The sequence below is a fragment of the Leptinotarsa decemlineata genome, unplaced genomic scaffold (assembly GCF_025532065.1).
Source record: "Leptinotarsa decemlineata unplaced genomic scaffold, Ldec_3_MD MMD2_tig00000576_RagTag_RagTag, whole genome shotgun sequence".
NCBI lineage: Eukaryota > Metazoa > Arthropoda > Insecta > Coleoptera > Chrysomelidae > Leptinotarsa > Leptinotarsa decemlineata.
Window position 1 is genome coordinate 8,933,587 of NW_027412551.1, and position 17,818 is coordinate 8,951,404.

At 35.2% G+C, this 17,818-nt stretch overlaps 1 protein-coding gene across 2 annotated transcripts in view; it reads left to right on the plus strand.

Moving 5' to 3' along the window:
- Positions 1–3,004: 3,004 nt before the first annotated feature.
- LOC111507234 (probable peptidoglycan muropeptide transporter SLC46) overlaps positions 3,005–17,818 on the plus strand; it is a 30,014-nt gene continuing 15,200 nt past the window's right edge. The window contains exon 1 of one of the 2 annotated variants that reach the window (XM_074174385.1): positions 3,005–3,172. The gene's annotated coding sequence lies outside the window, so the exon portion shown is untranslated. The remainder of the gene's footprint in view (positions 3,173–17,818) is intronic. The other variant, XM_074174384.1, reaches the window with a different exon arrangement.

The window sequence follows — 17,818 nt, forward strand, 5'->3', positions numbered from 1 at the left end:
TACTGAAATATCATGATGATCATGCCAGCAGACTCTTGAAAAATAATTTATTCCTACTTAGGTGACATTGTCTGAAGAAAGGTGGTCTATAAAATTTCTTGAAAAATGTTTTCCCTGTTTTCGAGCACCTCAATACTTTGTGAGAATTTGAAGATCATTAAAGCTTCGAAACGAGTGAATTTAATGCTTATATAGTGTTTATCAAATATTTTGTCATTTTTTTCATACAACAATCCTTATATTTCTCATTTTTAAATGTTCGGTAAGACTAGTTGTCAGAATTTTGAAAAAAAAAATGACATTGGTTTGGTAAAACAAACGAACTAATAATTCCAAAAATGATTTGCTGAAACAGAATTCTGATCGAATTGTTGCATTTTTGGTCACGTGAATTTAATCTCCAGTGATTCAAATCTAACGTGAATCGTTACTTTCTCACAGGCACCGCTCTCAAAACACCTTACGCATTTTCCTGTGATGCTTTTGTTTAGTCCTTATTAAAAAGGAACCAATGATCAACATTACAATGATAATGTTTCAAATGAAGAGTCTTACGAAATGTCAAATGCTTGACAGTCATTATTCGGATTTTTCCATTGTTCTTTCAGTATCAGATGTCTTTGGCAGTGATTCGTAGGTTAGGTTGTCAGATGGATAATCAATAAGAGTTATTGACTATTCTTTAAACGACATTTTTTATGGAGGACTCAATATTTTATACTGTTTTTCTGGGTTCATATCCTACCACAATCTGAAAAAATAAAAGATAAATCAAGTTGAATCTAGTATGTGGGATTGATGACATGTTTATTTCATGGTAATTCATGATCACTTCAATGAAATGAAATAAACTTTTTAGTCTAATTACTACTGGTAGATTCTATTTATAGGACCGGTTTCGGGTTTGACCCCATTATCAAGTATAAAACTGAAACCTGAAACCTCGGTTATATAGAATTTTCAGGTATGCTGCAAGGACAGGTATTTGAAAGACAGTTGGGCGAACCAGGATGTCAACTTTAAAATTCCACACTGAAAATTCTAAGGGTTGTTAAACTTATAAATTCAAGAGAAGATACCTACATAAATCGAGTTGCTCGCTCAGGGGTATATATTTCTGGCTTTTAATTTCCATGGCCTCCAACAAATTCATTTTTTGGGGGGGGGGGGGAATTTGGAGGGAAATTTTCATAGTTCTTCACCAATTCTTTATCAGTGGGTTTATACCACGACACAGTAAAATGAATATTCATTGAGGTATGGAGCTACAAAAACACACAACATTGTAACAACCATAGACTGAAGTATGTTATACCTTCTGGAAAACAGACAAAGCTAGGTGATACCGATCCTGCATATACAAAAAATCATTGAAGGTTGGAAAAAGCTCTTGGTATATCACTTCAATGTTGAAGATCATCATAAAAATTGAAATTCAATAATCATCAATAATGGGATGAATATAAATGAAAAAAAATCGAAAGGTCTAAGGAATAGCGCTAAGAAAATTTGCAACAAATTGAAACCCAAAACCAAAATCATTGGAATGAAAGTGGGAAATGCAACTATCATTGCAAAATATTGCAAAGGTATTTAATGAACTTTCTAGAAAAACAGGAAAAAAGTATTCATTCCATGTTTTTATTCTCCACAAATGTCGATGGAGTTTTATACACCATCAAACAACACATATAATCATTCGATGTTTCGGGAATGAAATCTTCCTAATTATTTGTAAAACCAGTGTGTTGAAACATTTATATAAAAATAATGATAAACTCCAAATTGTCAATTATCGACCCATCTCACTTATTGTTAATGTAGCCAAAATATTGCAAATGAAGAAAAATTCACGAAAAAACAAGATCTTATCTGTAGTACCAGTGATAGCAAACTATAGTTCCCCACTTTTTTGAGATATCTTTGACGGTGGAGTTATATTTGGAATTGTTGTCGAAGATACTAGTTGAGTTATTGAAAGATTACCTTTCGAATATTCTAGGAAAACATCAGTATTTATAATGATGGAGCTCCGCCACATCGCAAAACTACGAGTATTTGCAGAGATTTTCTCAATAGGACTATGCCAGGACGATGACTAGAAAACAATGGTTCCATTGAATGGCCACCACGTTCTCCTGACCTGGCCCTTCTAAACTTTCCAAGACAAGGAATTCGGCTCCACCTTTGGAAGTATTGCCGAATTTAAAGAAACAATAAGGAGGGCTGGCATGGCTATAAAACCACAAATGCTGGAAATTTGCTATAGAATAATATTCCAAGAGAGAATGTGTGTTTAAAGAACTATGGACGGCAATTTGAACATTAAATGAAATATCATGAACGATGTAGACGGTTAAGAGTATTTCGACATCAATTTTTTTCTGTATGTTACTTTGTATATCACATGATTTTCCGATATGTGGAGTTCATGTATAGCTGTGAGTTCTAGACCCAAAAAATGTGGTCCCTACTTCTTTGAAATAGCTCTGACTAGGAATTGTATGACCATACATTGATGATGAGAAAGACGTCGATAAGCATATGTATTGTAAATTATAGCTGAATTTATTATTATAGTGCCTTTTTCATTTCATTCGAAATAGAGGCGGTAGAGCTGAATAACAAAATTCGAGCATTCTAATTTCAAAACAACCATCGATATTCTCGATCTGAAAAGAGATTCTTCTAGTTCCCAAACGGTTTCGAAGGTCTCACTATTTCTGGCCTTATTAAAAGTACAAGTTTCTGTTGAGTGAAATAATCAACAAATGTATCAGCTTTTTTATATATCAATAAACATTCCAAAGTTCAAAATAATCCAGATCCATTCCATTAGAACGACCATGTATATAAACAATAAACGATGCATTACATAACAACAACAATAATGTACAATAAACATTTGTTTGAAGTTGTTGCGATCCGGACAGGGATTTCGGTGGGGAGTTTGCAAAAATAATGGTGGGAGCCTTCGAATCGAAACATTCTGGCGAATTTCAACTTTATTCAACCTCATTCATGTTCCATCATTTTCAGTACGTCGTACAACTTGTCCAGTGCACCTCCAGTTTCAACGAAAGTCTCGTTCAATCATGGGTAGTGGGTCCACGACAAATTGTGTGTAGGTGAAATTTCAGTACCACAAAGTACTGTTGGAATTTTTAATAAGGTAAATATTTTTTTCGAATCAGGTTCAACATTGTTGGATTGATTCAGTCTATGAAGGTTCTGATGAATTTCAAGATGGTAGCATTCAGCCACATAATTTAGTGGTGAACCTTATATCTTCCTTCTCGTTAGTCCACAAGAAGCGTCTCAGACTTTCAACAGCGACTTTTAACAATCAAATTTTCATTTTAAACATACTGCAACTGAAGAAAACGAAAAAGAAGTTGAAGAAACACCAATAAAACAACCTAGAACTGAAATAAGTTTTCAATAATTTCAACAGCAGATAAGTACGATTGTATACTGAGATAAGGCTAGTCTTATGTTAACAACTACACTCCCCCTACGAATGGCAACCCTCAGAAGTTGAGGTTTATGTAAACTAAGGTGTAACAAGGTCTTCTCTTTCAACGTGAGAGTCGTAGCACGAATAGAAAGTGGAAATCGATCGTCCGGCCTCTGGGCTCAAACCAACGGGTCACACAGCAAGCAGTCGATTGAATGAGTCGAGTGAATCACTTACGCCATTCCAACTGGATATCATCCCTCTAAAGTTATAATGGGTCTTTGCCCATAAATCAGGCTGAATGGCATCGGTTATGTTAGCTTTGAGGTTTGGTTTGGTTGTGGTTTGTGGCTCATTCGCATACACCTGTGACTTGAGAAAACCCCCAAAAAAGAAAGTCAAACGGGGACAAATCGCATGATCTCGGTGGCCAGTTGACATCACCTCCACGTGAGATTACCATGCCCTTGAATCGCTCGTGCAGAATATCCAATGTGACATGAGCTGTGTGACACGTAGCTCCGTCCTGTTGAAACCACGTGTCATCCAATTCAGGCCAAAAGAAGTTGGTAACCATGGACCTATAGTGCTCGCCGTTGACATTTATGGCCTGGCCAACGTCGTTCTCGAAGAAATATGCACCGATGACTCCGCCTGCCCAAAATCTACACCAAACAGTGAATTACTAGGAATGCATTGGATCTCTAAGGATTGGTTTCGTCCCAAATTCGACAATTTTGTTTGTTCACGTACCTATTCATCCAGCAATGGGCCTCTCCGCTGAAGATGATTTTTCGATGGAAATTAGGGTCAGTTGCCAACTGCTCCAGAGCCCATTCAGCGAACACACGTCGTTGTCTATAGTTGTTTACCTTCAATTTCTGGGTCAATTGAATTCTGTATTGGTACAGGCCCAAGTCACGACGTGAAATTCACCAAATTGTGGTCCGTAGAAAGCAGAGTTCTTGTGAGCGACACGCCATCGACTAGCTTGGATTCTCCTACAGATTCTCACAGCCAGCGACGACGTTTTCGGCGGACCTTGCGTTTCGTCGACGTACGGGTGTCGGTCAATCGTTTACTGAAACAGTGCGAATGGGCAAAGCGCGCGGTAGGTTGCCCGAACAGAACACCCATTTTGATAAAACAATTTTATTAATCTTCAACAAGATGGCCGTTATCAATTGTCAATTCGAAAGTCTTTGTTGGAAGACCCTATACATTAATTCTCACGGTGGTAAAAAATAAAGGAAGTAATAAATATCATCGACATCCTAAGCACAACATCCATTATTGTGACTTGAACTGACTTCAAGAAACCTATTCTTGGTTAAATGAATTTTGCGATCTATTTTGTCGGTTTCTGCAATTATTGTAGTGGCATCTTTTTTGTCCAAAGTTGGCAACCGTTAGCAGCAGTGGGTCTTCCGGAATAAATTAATCTACAATGAGAAAAACGTTACTGGATATGAAAATCTGCAGCTTGAGGAGGGTTTATGGGGACTTAGCTTTCCCCATAATCAAAATAATATCACTAGTACACCATTCAGTCGTTTTATCACGCCTGCCCAGTTCAGATTTGGGTGATTTTCATAGACTTTCCCTTTTACTTGATCCGCCGCTTGAGATGAACCTGCAAATTTGTTTCTCCTCAGAAATTCTTCTGAATCTGCTGTTTTGAGAATCTAGGAAATACTGTTTGTTTCATTTTCTTTCATTGTTTCTTGACACCCAGTTTAACTTCTAGTTTGAAGGTTTCTTGTTAGTTGTGTGTCATATTCTTTTCAACAGAAGTTTTTGGCTTTCCATCAGTTGCTTGCCCTCTGTTCGCCTTGCCCTCTTTCCATAGGTAGAATTGAAACCTCTGGTTATCCAAGTTGGCATCATCAGGAGATGACTGAAATTTTTATAGACATCTTGTGATGGTCCTGACCTGGTTAGCGAGAAACAGTATTTTTTTGCTTTGGGAAAGGTGTCTTCGATAGATTCTGTCGCTTTGTTGCATTGCTGTCAGTCCATCATAAGTCCCTATTTTATTCAGGTATATCATTATCTAAATGAATAGTTTCTAGTGAGTAGCCCCTATTCCTAATTGTTGTTCTTTCGAAGCAGTTCTCTGGTTGCAGACAGTCCTTTGGACTCAGTTATGGGAAAAGTGTTGGCTTTCTACTGCTCCGTCTTGATACAAAAATGTGGGAATTGTTTAAAGAAAGGAAGCTAGCAAATTATTCCAAAATAAACTCTTTACAAAGATACGTCAATCATACAAAGATGTAACTTTCAGACACAAACTAGAAAAAAGGCCCTTTCGAAATAACTACTATCATATAAACAACTAGTTTTTTTATGAAAATTGATTTTTATCGACCTTTTTTTGGGTAATTGTTACCTTCCACAATCTGAAAAAATATAAAAATTATAATGGAGAACTTTATACAAGTGTAGAAGGGCAAACTTTTTAGTTTACCCCGATAAGTTACTGCGTAAAAGTCAAAGTATTTTTCACAAAGAAAAATCTTCTATTTATCAGTAACTTGTCGTATTTAACAATTTTGCCTATCAAAAAAATTATTAAGAAATAATACTTATCTTTTACGTTTCGGAGGCCAAAATCTGCCTCCGTCTTCAGAAATGGATAAAAATTCGAATATATACGCAGTTATTCCTTTTTTGAGAGCTTATTTCTTTACTTCTTCTACGACAGATGACATCTGTCATAGAAGAAGCGTATATATTCGAATTTTTATCCATTTCTGAAGACGGAGGTAGATTTTGGCCTCCGAAACGTAAAAGATAAGTATTATTTCTTAATAATTTTTTTGATAGGTAAAATTGTTAAATACGACAAGTTACTGATAAATAGAAGATTTTTCTTTGTGAAAAATACTTTGATTTTTACGCAGTAACTTATCGGGGTAAACTAAAAAGTTTGCCCTTCTACACTTGTATAAAGTTCTCCATTATAATTTTTATATTTTTTCAGATTGTGGAAGGTAACAATTACCCAAAAAAAGGTCGATAAAAAACTGATTTTTTCCTTCACAAAAAATGACTTTCATTGAATATGAAAATTAAGTTATATAAAAAACACAGGATTCCTACATAATATGATAACATGGAACACTGTCATCTTCAATGGCGTATATCGATGTTTCGGAATAAGACACTTGTCTTATTGCCTTTTAAGCACCAATCTGAATAACATTACAAGTTGAATGAATGAATTCATTCATAAAAATTATGACTTTTTGTCTTGAATATTTGAATATACTATTATATTATCATATGATTAAATCCCAGCCAAATGAATCAGGTTTGAATTGAAAGGGATATTTTTTCAGAGAAGATTCATTTTTGGGTTTGGACTTTATACTTCTCTATCTTGCATACAAGAAAATGTTTGGATTGTTAGATTCTGTTAGATAATGGGGTAGTATCGTGGACTGAAATTTTATGTGTATGCACAAAATCTTGTACAGGACCATTTTTGAATTAGATGTCACTTTTAGAAAGCTGTCCAGGTGAAAAGCTTTACTTGGTGTAGAAGATATGAATTTTGGTTAAGGGTATGTTTCTGTCGTACTTGTCTATCCGACAGGTTTCGCACATATTTATGTATTCTTCAAGGGTAGCTGGTGGTATTGTCTTCATTTACTTGATTCTGTTTTGTTTATTGCTGAATAGTTTGATCTCCCCTCGTGATAGTTCCAAATTATTATGAGTTGTTGGTCTTCGTTTTCAATATTTTCAGGATGTCGTAGCATTTCACCAAATTGATGACAGTGTTTCTGAATTGTAGGTTGACTTATATATAATACGATGTAAATTAGTTTTTGATTCACAAATGCTTGTTCTGTACAGATTGGCCCTGAATTGCCATGAACAAATGTCAGTTTTATTTGATTATGGTAATAATTGAGAGGTTTTAGTTTAGGCTGGTCAAAATTATCGTCAGTTGTGTCTTGGTTGGCCGAGATCGGAATTTTCATCAGCTGTCTCTGTTCATGATGTCATTTCCTATTGACGATGGTTCTTTCATCTGCAGTATTCGTAGCAGACGCCTCTCCGCTTATTCTTCTTCGAGGTTTGTCAGACAATGTATTTTTTTGTAACGAAGTCCTATCTTCGAGTTATTTGTTGAGAGGCTTCTAAAGATCAAAAAAATTAATTTTATTGAAACCTCGTAATACAACTAAGAGGTAGTAAGTCAGACTGAATATTGGGTATCAGAAACATCCACTGTTTCATAAAAATGTTACCAAAAATGTCTATATGTGTCTGCTGAATTCGTTTCTGAGTTATTTGATAGACAAACAATAGGAATTCAGATCGATCAACAATCAGAGAAGTTTCATTAATAAATCATTTGACCGTGAACATATATATCTGCTAGTGTTCCATCAACGTATTTGTAAAACAAAAATACCGAAATGTTTTTACACTCAGGTGGTTACTTCTGTCTTGAAATCATGGACGAAAAAACAAGAGTTTTCTTACAGTAGACCTTATTCTGTGGCAACACTTACATTCGTGGTACCTAAGTGTAAGATAAAACGAACATCATGGATTCATGAAGAAAAGATAGATGATGAGATTTTAGATATGAGTAGTGAGACATAATTCAAAATTAAATGATGTGAAACCAGTCTGAGGAACTGAAATGAACCATTGACAAGGGACGCCACGATTCAAAAAAATCTGTAATTTTTCAGTATTTTCAGAGAATCAAAAATAAATTTAGTCTTATAGGATCACTGTTTAACAGATTTGTTTGTCCAAGCTAATTGAGTCAGTGACCCGTATTACTGAAAGTGATCCGATTTTTTTTTTGCTTGGCCTTCACTTTTATGAACGGTTGTTGATCTCGTTTCACTCTTTCACTCCAGTTTTCGTGAAGCCCATTCATGAAGATACTCCAACTGAAATATTCACTTTTTTATGAGAATATGAACAGTGAAAACGATTATAATACAACTTGTTGATACTAAATACCGAAATAATATCCATATTAGATAATGTACCAGATCTACCCCGTCCTTTCGTGAAGAAAAACTTCATCTGGAAGTTTATCACAAACCAGTAAATAAATGATCATAAACCTACATCATTGATAATCACCTTGTGGAAAGTGAGGATGAAAAATGTTCAAACAAGTGGGAATACTACACGAAAAATTATTATTAGCCCGTAAGGCTGCAATAAAATCATCGTTGGCAAACATGATTTGTATTTTATATAATATTATCGAACCGCCGCGGCTCCGCACGGGTGCAATGTTGATACTAAATATAAATTCACCCACAGGAAATTTGAGGACATGAGAAAACAGTGATGAAAAGATAATTTTGTTTTATGGACGCACCTTTTTTCCCTACGGCTGGCACCCCAGTTGTAATGTTTGAAAATCCTTCCTTATTGCACATCTACAACATAGAACGAAACTTCATACACCATGTCAGCCTCCGAAATTATAGCGGTTCGGAGAAACAGTGATGAAAGGGTAATTTTCAAATGTAAACGCTCCCTTTTATTCCCAGTGGGGACGCCCCAGTTGGAATATTCAGAAATCCTTTCTCATTGCACATCTACAACATAAAACTAACCTACATACAAAATTTCAGCTTCCGAAAATATAGCGGAACGGTGAAACACTGATGAAAAGGTAACTTTCATATGTAAACGCGCCCCTTCTATCCCCAGAGGCGGGACCCCAATTAGAATATTCAAAAATCCTTTCTTGTCGCACATAAAGCAAACCTATATACAGGGTGTAACTAAATAAGTGTAAAATATTCAAGGAGGTGGTTCCTCATCAAAAAAAAGATAGGATCTTTCATATAAAAAAATTTCATTGGAACATCCCTTGTTAATATACAGCCTCTTAAAGGGGGTACATAAAATTTTTATAACAATTTTTTTCACAAGCACTGAAAAAGTTACAATATTGAAATCAACCTGACGTTTTGTACAACCAAAAAGACACTTAGCCAAAAATTTATTTGGTTTACCCCATGGTTGTAAGGGGTAGAGAACGCAACCCCTAAAATTTATTTCCAATGTAACTTTTTGTTTTATTGTGTGTTTACCATTTAAAAATTCATTTCCGATAGCCTGTTTCATTGTAAACAAATAATGTCTCTTGAGTTTTTTGCCCAAAATAAACCAGTTCGCAGCTAAAAATTATTTTAGGAACAACTACAGAGATACATCGTCATAAATGCGAAAATACGAAACTAATCTATCTAGTAGGTAGCTATTAGCGATAGTGACAATTAAATTGATGACGCTGTCAGTTTGTGAATTTTCGAAATTGAATTAATACTAATTGTGTGTTGTTGTTCCGTTCTTAATTTGTTACTTCAATAATTCACTTGTTATTAAAATCGCATACACAAATGAGGAAATGGCTGATATGCATTACGTTTGGGGTCTGTCGCAGGGTAATAGGTTAGAAGCTTCTAGAAGATATGCTGAAATGTATCCTCAACGGCAGCATCCTTCACATAGAGTACATAGAAATATTTGCTCGACTTCATCAACGATTACGAGAATGTGGTTCATTCGACAAAAGAACGCAGGATTGTGATCGCCATCAAGAAGTACGAACACTACAGCTTGAGGAAGCAGTACTTAATTTGATTGAAGAACAACCTACTACCAGTACTAGAAGGATTGCTTTTCAGCTAAATGTTGATCATATGACGGTATTTTGAATTATGAAGGAACAATTTTTATACCATCTGCAACGAGTACAGGCACTGTTACCGCGAGACTTTTCGAACCGTCTTGAATTTTACAATTGGACGCTGGAAATGATTAGAAGGCATTGTGACTTTCTGAAGACGATAGAAATCACAGACGAATGTAGTTTTTCTCGGGACAAGATTATTAATTTTCATAATTATCACATATGGGCTGATGAAAACCCTCACGCTATTGTCGAAACTAACCATCAAGAACAGTTTTCTCCTAACGTGTGGCTCGGAGTTATTGGGGATGATTTAATTGGGCCTCATTTTCTACCTCCTCGATTGAATGGTGAGGCATACGTTCAATTTTTGAGGGGAGTGCATCCAGTACTGCTGGAGGAAATTTCTTTGGGCGTCAGAAGAGATATGTTTTTTATGTAGCACGTCAGCATTTAACTGAAACATATTCAAATTAGTGGATAGGTCAAGGAGGACCACAGAACTGGCCCGCTCGATCCCCGGATCTCAATCCTCTCGATTTCTCTATTTGGGGCCATTTACAGCATTTGGTTTATCGTACTTCTGTTCGCGATGTAGAGGACTTTAGAAACCGCATCATCGATGCGTGCAGGGTGATTAGAGAGACTTCAGGAATATTTGAGCAAATACGTGGCTCACTGCGCTGATGTCTAGACGCATGCGTAATGTCTGAAGGTAGACATATTGAACATCTACTGTGATTTCTACATGTTGTTTGTTTTGTTATTAATAAATTAGTTTTGTTTATTACCCTTTAATCGTTTAATGCAGGTTCTAACTACAAAATAACAATAAATCCAGTTCGCCTTTATGACGATGTATCTCTGTAGTTGTTAGTAAAATAATTTTTTGCTGCGAACTGGTTTGTTTTGGGCAAAAAACCCAAGAGACATTTTTTGTTTAGAATGAAACAGGCTATCAGAAATTAATTTTTAAATGGTAAACAAATGATAAGACAAAAAGTTACATTGGAAATAAATTTTAGGGGTTGCGTTTTCCACCCCTTACAACCATGGGGTAAACCAAATAAATTACTGGCTAAGTGTGGTAGTACAACGGGAATGATGCTCTCAATGAAAGACCCTTTATAGTAGAGGAGCCCACGATGCAAAATAGGGATTTACTCGAGCGTCATAGAGACATATCAGGTTGCAAAGCTTAGATGATAAGAAGATAAAAAATTTATGTAATATACACCTTTTCATCGGTGGGGGTAGGGGCTATAGATTTTTGAATATGTAAAAAAAAATACTGTTGCATGGACATACTCGAGCGCGTCAGATATTGATAGCATCAGTGTCCCACGTATTTTTAATAATGTTCGTATGTTAATCTGATTGTTTGCATTATGCGGATGGTTGTACGTAAGGGTTCAGTGAAAAGAAAAAAAAATTAATCGAGCGCTTAAGATTTTCTAAGGGGGTGTTAAGTGCAACAAAAAAAAGCTCTCATTCAATAATCTGACGATTTCGATCTGACGCAAACTCGCGGCCATTATTATGATGTGCAAAAAAAATTCGCCATTTTGAAATACTCAAGCGCGTCAGATTGAGATATATATCGTTTATCTGTCTCATAATCTGACGATTATCTAGAGGGATTCGCCTAATCTGACAAAAAATATTCTTTTTAAAATTATTTTCAAATCATTGAACCTAATTAATTGAAAAGCTCAGGAAAAAAGCATGCAAATAAATAGGTGTATGTTTTTTAAGTGGAATACTTGTATTTATAAGAAAGTTATTTCAAAACAATGCTCAAAAAAATTTAATTTTTTATAATCAATTGAATAATTAATCATCATCTTCATCTTCATCGCGAACGAGTTTCTATGATCAGCTGTGATGGCGTCATGACAACAGAATTCAGAGTGGGGGCGGAGTGAGAGAGTAATAGATAGAGAAAAAGTGAAAGAGGAATAGAAATTCGGAGAGAGAAATATTGGTATCACACAGCTGCACGCATTAAACTTTATCGACGAATTTTTGTTATTTCGGCTTGTAGAAATTTTCAGATTATATATTTTTCATTATCTTTGAATTATTTCCTTCGAAATAAAAAAAATAGCTACGCTAGAGAATGTCGAAATGACGTTATTTTTTTACAACTTTGCTGTCCTCCCCTTTCTTTACGTCTCTCTCAAATTGTCAGATTACTGGAATATACAGTTATTAGCATGTAATTAACTCATCCTACCTCAATCTGACGCGCTCGAAAACTTCTGATGATCAATTTTTTTTTACTAACGTGATCCTTTATTCTTCACGGGCGACCTTATATATAAAGGGCTCATATTTGGTGGAGGTACTTAACCGGGTACAAGGTATCCCCCTGTATATTAATCTGCCACGCTTTAGTAGATCCCGAAATCCCCGTTTGGGCTCCCCTATTATTACATATTTAGTCCGTACGTTGTAAAGGATAGAAAGTTGAACATTTTACCATTATCGGCAATTTACATTATTTCTTGAACATCTTATTAAAACAACGATAAAAGTAAAATAAAAACAACAATAAAAATTAAATGGCGCTCCGGGCCGACTTCATTGATTCCAGTGGCGCATTTGCTTTTTCAGCTGCAGGAAAACCCGGAAAAACCTGCAGCAAAAATCCATTTTGTACATTGGATATATATTGGATATATTGGATATATATGAGTGTTATTCAACTCGAAAATATACAAAATTGGATTCCTCATTACGGGGTCAGTGATAGTAGTTACTCTCAAGTTTTTTTATGAGAACCACGCGGATGATATTCGATAATATTCTCGCATTAGGAAGTCATTATCTGTTACTAGTATTTGCGCGTTGAAATATTATTGTGCTGATAATGATGTTTTAATGAGATTTTTTTTTCACAAATTAGCTCTGAAGCAGCGAATAGATGGACTTTCAAAATTACCGCAGGCGTCTTTTTTATACCTATATTTATCAAAAGTTTATTTGCTGAATTCGCAAACGATGATGAACTCAGTTCACTTACCAGTTAATTGCAAAAAATCAATTAGCATCATGTCCGCAATACTTTCATTTTTGTATTTCACTTTACCACAATACAAAATTCGTTGAAATAGTCAAAAGGAGGAAATATAAGTCTGCCTCTTTTGAAAAGAGATTTGAACGAAATACATTCATTATAATTAGATAAATTATTGTAGAGAACGTGAAAAAAATGGTTCACGAAGTTCATCAAGCATTCTCGCTGTTTTTCAAATGGAAGTGTTGCTGGAAAAGTGTATGAGGTTGAATTAAATATACCTATCTTGCAGGAATGAAATAGTCGAAAGCTTTCTATGAAAGTGTCTGCAGAAGATAGATTAACATCCAACATTTTACGGTGTTAAACTATTGAGTTGATTAGGACATGTGCTGAAACTGGTAGCAAGTCCATGCTGATTTATACGGGATCAAAAATGTATGATAAAGTACAGTGGGAAGTTGCTTAGTATCCGAGTCATATGAATATATCTACGTTTTTTCACCTGTGACAATATTGTTTATAGATTTTGGAGTCCTCAAGTTTCGCACCAAATTGTGTAAAATCCATCTGTAACAGATCTTTTTCATACCCAACACTTTTTTTCATATCTGTGTGATATGCAAATAGATACTTTATTCCACAATTTTTCACACAGGCATCGATGGGTTTCAAAATCGTAACCGATTTTGGTCGCGATCAGGATGAAACTATGTAAACCAGTTGTTGACAGTCTTTCTAATAGTGTCTCATTGCCCAAAGTTGAAGAAAGTGTTTCTGTACATTTCTTGAAAACGTAAACGTCACTAGTGATTCATAATTTTCCACATATTTGTCTTTCTCAACATACAATGTGTTACCTTTGTATTCTTCTTTCTGTTTGTCGCCTGCTTTTACTGGAAATAGAAGTATATTCAATAAATTGATGGATCCAGCCGTTACTACGTGGTAGGAAATCATAATAAATCATAATAAAAAGTAACCAGAATATAAAAGTACAACTCTTCATCCTTCACCTTGACGAATGACGAATGCCACAAAAGATTGATGTTACACGAAAATTATGTACCTACTGATTATGTCATTACAAACAATAGAGGTAATAACTCATTTTATCCTACCGCTGATAGTTCCTGAAATTTTGTATATACCATATGAATATTATGACTTGAATCACGAGTTTTTGGGATGCGGTGCATAAAAAAAACGTAATATCTTTATGTAGAACTTCATGATGAACAAACAAGTCAATGACTCAGGTTATTCATCAGCATAAGATAGAAATTCAAATCGAAACAAATGTAGAAGGATAATTTTGCTCATTCAACATTAAAATGGACAGAGAATGTATTTCTAACATATTCAAAAAACACTTCATTATGAGATTTTCACTAAACAATTTTACAAAAACGCAACACGTGTTTCGCCATACAATGACTTCTTCGGGTGTTTCTTTACACATAAGCCCATGTTTTACACCTATCTGTAATATATTTGCCAATACTGTTAAATTAATTAATTGAAAGTGAAATATTTTTAAGACGGATACGTTTTTGGATTTCTCTTTCCCATCCTCATACAAAAAGCATTTAAATTGAAAATAAATTCTTTACAAACATGTGTAGAAGTTACTTTCAGACTAGCACTAAACAATAGTTACAAATCCTTATTGTAACTTAATATGACGTTAAACTAGTACATCATTACCTACTTTGTTTAATCTATAGCGATTGACTGAAAGTGAAACTTAGCAGTCAAGTTTGGAAATAGAATTTGATTAATGAATTTGACCCGTGCCACCCTGCATTTGATATGGACTGTTGCTTTTTAATCAGCCCAAAGCATTTGATATTGACCGTCATCACTTTCGTGCTTTCATGCTAATAACTTTCTCCAAGATCAGTTGTAGACAGTTAGCTGATAAATATTTTCTTAGCCCGATTCAATTATTTCATAAACATCTATTTCTAGAAATATGTACAAAATTTCAATTTAATGAATTATATTACCCAAGTCTCATTTCATTTCACATGGGAAGTTTAATACTGTTCATTTTTATAGTTCAAACTAGATTTAGATTGAAAAATTTCGAATATCATGATCTAAGAGAGAAATTGATAGTTTAACAGGAAAATATTGATACAGTTTCAAAACGAAAAGGAATACGAATAAAAAGAATGAAATAGAATATTATTACTTTCTAAGTAACTGCTAGCTGACCCTTCACACAGTAGAAATGAAACTGAAATTTGGAAAAACCAATTTATCATTGAAAAGATATTGTGGAAATAAATTGAGAAATACTACTGTTTGGTCTTCAGAGCATATTTTTATGTTATAGTTGTGTTTGAGAAACTGCATAACTCTCAGTTGCTGAGCAGTCTTTTTCTAATTTCTTTATTCGACTATCTTCCATTATATCTTGAACATTCACTTAAAATAATTGTAAAGAGAAAACCTATTTTCTGCAAAAAATATATTTGCTCAAACTTGCGAATAGCAATGGTTCTATTCTGTATTCAGAAAAATTCTACGTAATGTTTTTTTCTTGGAAATGGGTGGAAATGTAATTTTTTTTTCATATGACCACAGAATTCTTATATTTGCAACGCATGAAGAAAAACAGTATCGTGTGATCTTCTTCAGTAAGCGCGTGTTCCGCTACTGCCGATTTGTCTATTGGACCTAATCTACAGTTTCTCCGATGTTCATTCAGCCTTGTACCCATGGATCTTTTGGTGGTACCGATATAAACTTTTTCACAGGTGCATGGTATATGATATACCCCCGCAGCTGATAGTGGATCTCTTTTATCTCTCGCAGATCTAAGGCTTTGTAGTATTTTCCTGATGGGCTTGAATAATAATTTAATTTTATGCTTCCCTAAGATGTTTCCGATTCTGTCTGTACCCTAGGGATGTACGGTAGAAATGCACGTGCAACCGTTTGAGATTCCTCCCTATTTTGACTTGTGGAAGCCTTCAGTTTCATGGCCTTGTTGATCTCGGTTACACTGTATCCATTTGATCTCAAATTCATTTCAAAATGGTCCAATCCTTCTTGTAGGTGTTCCGATTCACATATTCTACGGGCACGTTCCGTCAGGGTGTTGATAATTCCCCTCTTTCGACTTAGATGATGGTTGCAGATATATGTCCGTATGTGTCGGTTTTCAGTACACTTTATGTATCAGTCGTGTGCCACGCCGTTCGACGAATACATCTAGAAAAGCAAACCGTTGTTCCAGTTCAGTCTCCACGGTGAACTTGATGCTAGAATATTGAGCATTTTTGTGGTCTAGGAATAGGTTCAGTCTGTTCCTTCTATGTCTCTAGATGATGAAGGTATCATCCATGTATCGTAGCCAAATGGTTGGTTTGAAATCGAATCCCTGACGTACGAGGTTGTTTTTCCAACATGAGGTTGGAGGAGGTGTTTTGACAAGTAATATGTAAGCGATCCCGGTGCATTCACTACGGACGGGTCAAGAGGTTATTCAATTTTTCCGATATATTCTTCTGTTTTCAAGAGCACCGAGGCATTTCCCTTGTCAGCTAGTGAAAGGGTAATCTACTCATCTGAGTACAGGTTTTTCAAAGACACAATTCATCCTCCGCTACAGTTCTGATTGCAAATTCCGTCTTAGCTATAATTTCTTCATTTGGTACCCGATCTGTTAGGTTCACGACTACTTTGGACTTGTCCAAGAATGGAGGTTTTGGGCTTTGGCCACTGTGAAATTTGTCATATTTCTTCCTGTGGTTTTCTCTTGATCTGTTCCGTTCACTCCTCTTGTACGAGTAGGATATGCCATCCAATTTGTTCCAGTCTTCAGATTCCATTCCATTGCTGATTTCCAGGGGTAGTTTCAGCAAGGCAATGTCCACCTCTGCCAGTTGACTCCGTGTATTGTGAGGGACTCTTAAAGATATCAGCTATAGTTCATTGGCTTCAGGATGATATGGAAAAAATATGTTTTTTGGGAAAGAAAGTTTTTGGCTTTCTACTACTCCACCTGATACAAAAAAAAGGATGATAGAATCTTCCAAAGAAAGGAAGGAAGTAATCAATTTGAAAATAAGTAACTCTATACATGGATGTGTAGATCATGCAAAGAAGTAACTTTCAGACACAAACTGAAAGAAAGTCCTCCTGAAACAGCTACTTTCATATAAACATTGAATTACACGAAAGAAAAATTATTTCAAAACAAATACTTCTATATACTTCTTCTCTACTCAGTTTGTATTTCAAACATTTGTTGTGTAATAAGAATCAGATATCATTCACATGAGTTCTACTTTAAAAGAATAGTAACAAATTGCACTTACATGGAACCCTGTCATCCTCACAGGTATACATCGATGTTTCGCCGTTATTTAACCACTTCGACACGTGTTTCGATCACCAAGTGATCATCTTCAAGAGGAAGATCAAACTAAATATTCTTACAAAATCATCCTTATTTATACCATTCCCAATTCTCGACTTTGTCTTTTGGATTTCCTGAAAGGCATTCATTCCGAACCTAAACTTTTTCTTCATTATTATATCATCTACAATACCCCTCGACAAACCGTTAGTGGCTGCTATTTCCTGTATTGTACGTTTTTCTTTTGTGAACCTCTCATATGTAAGAGGAAAAGTCAAAAGA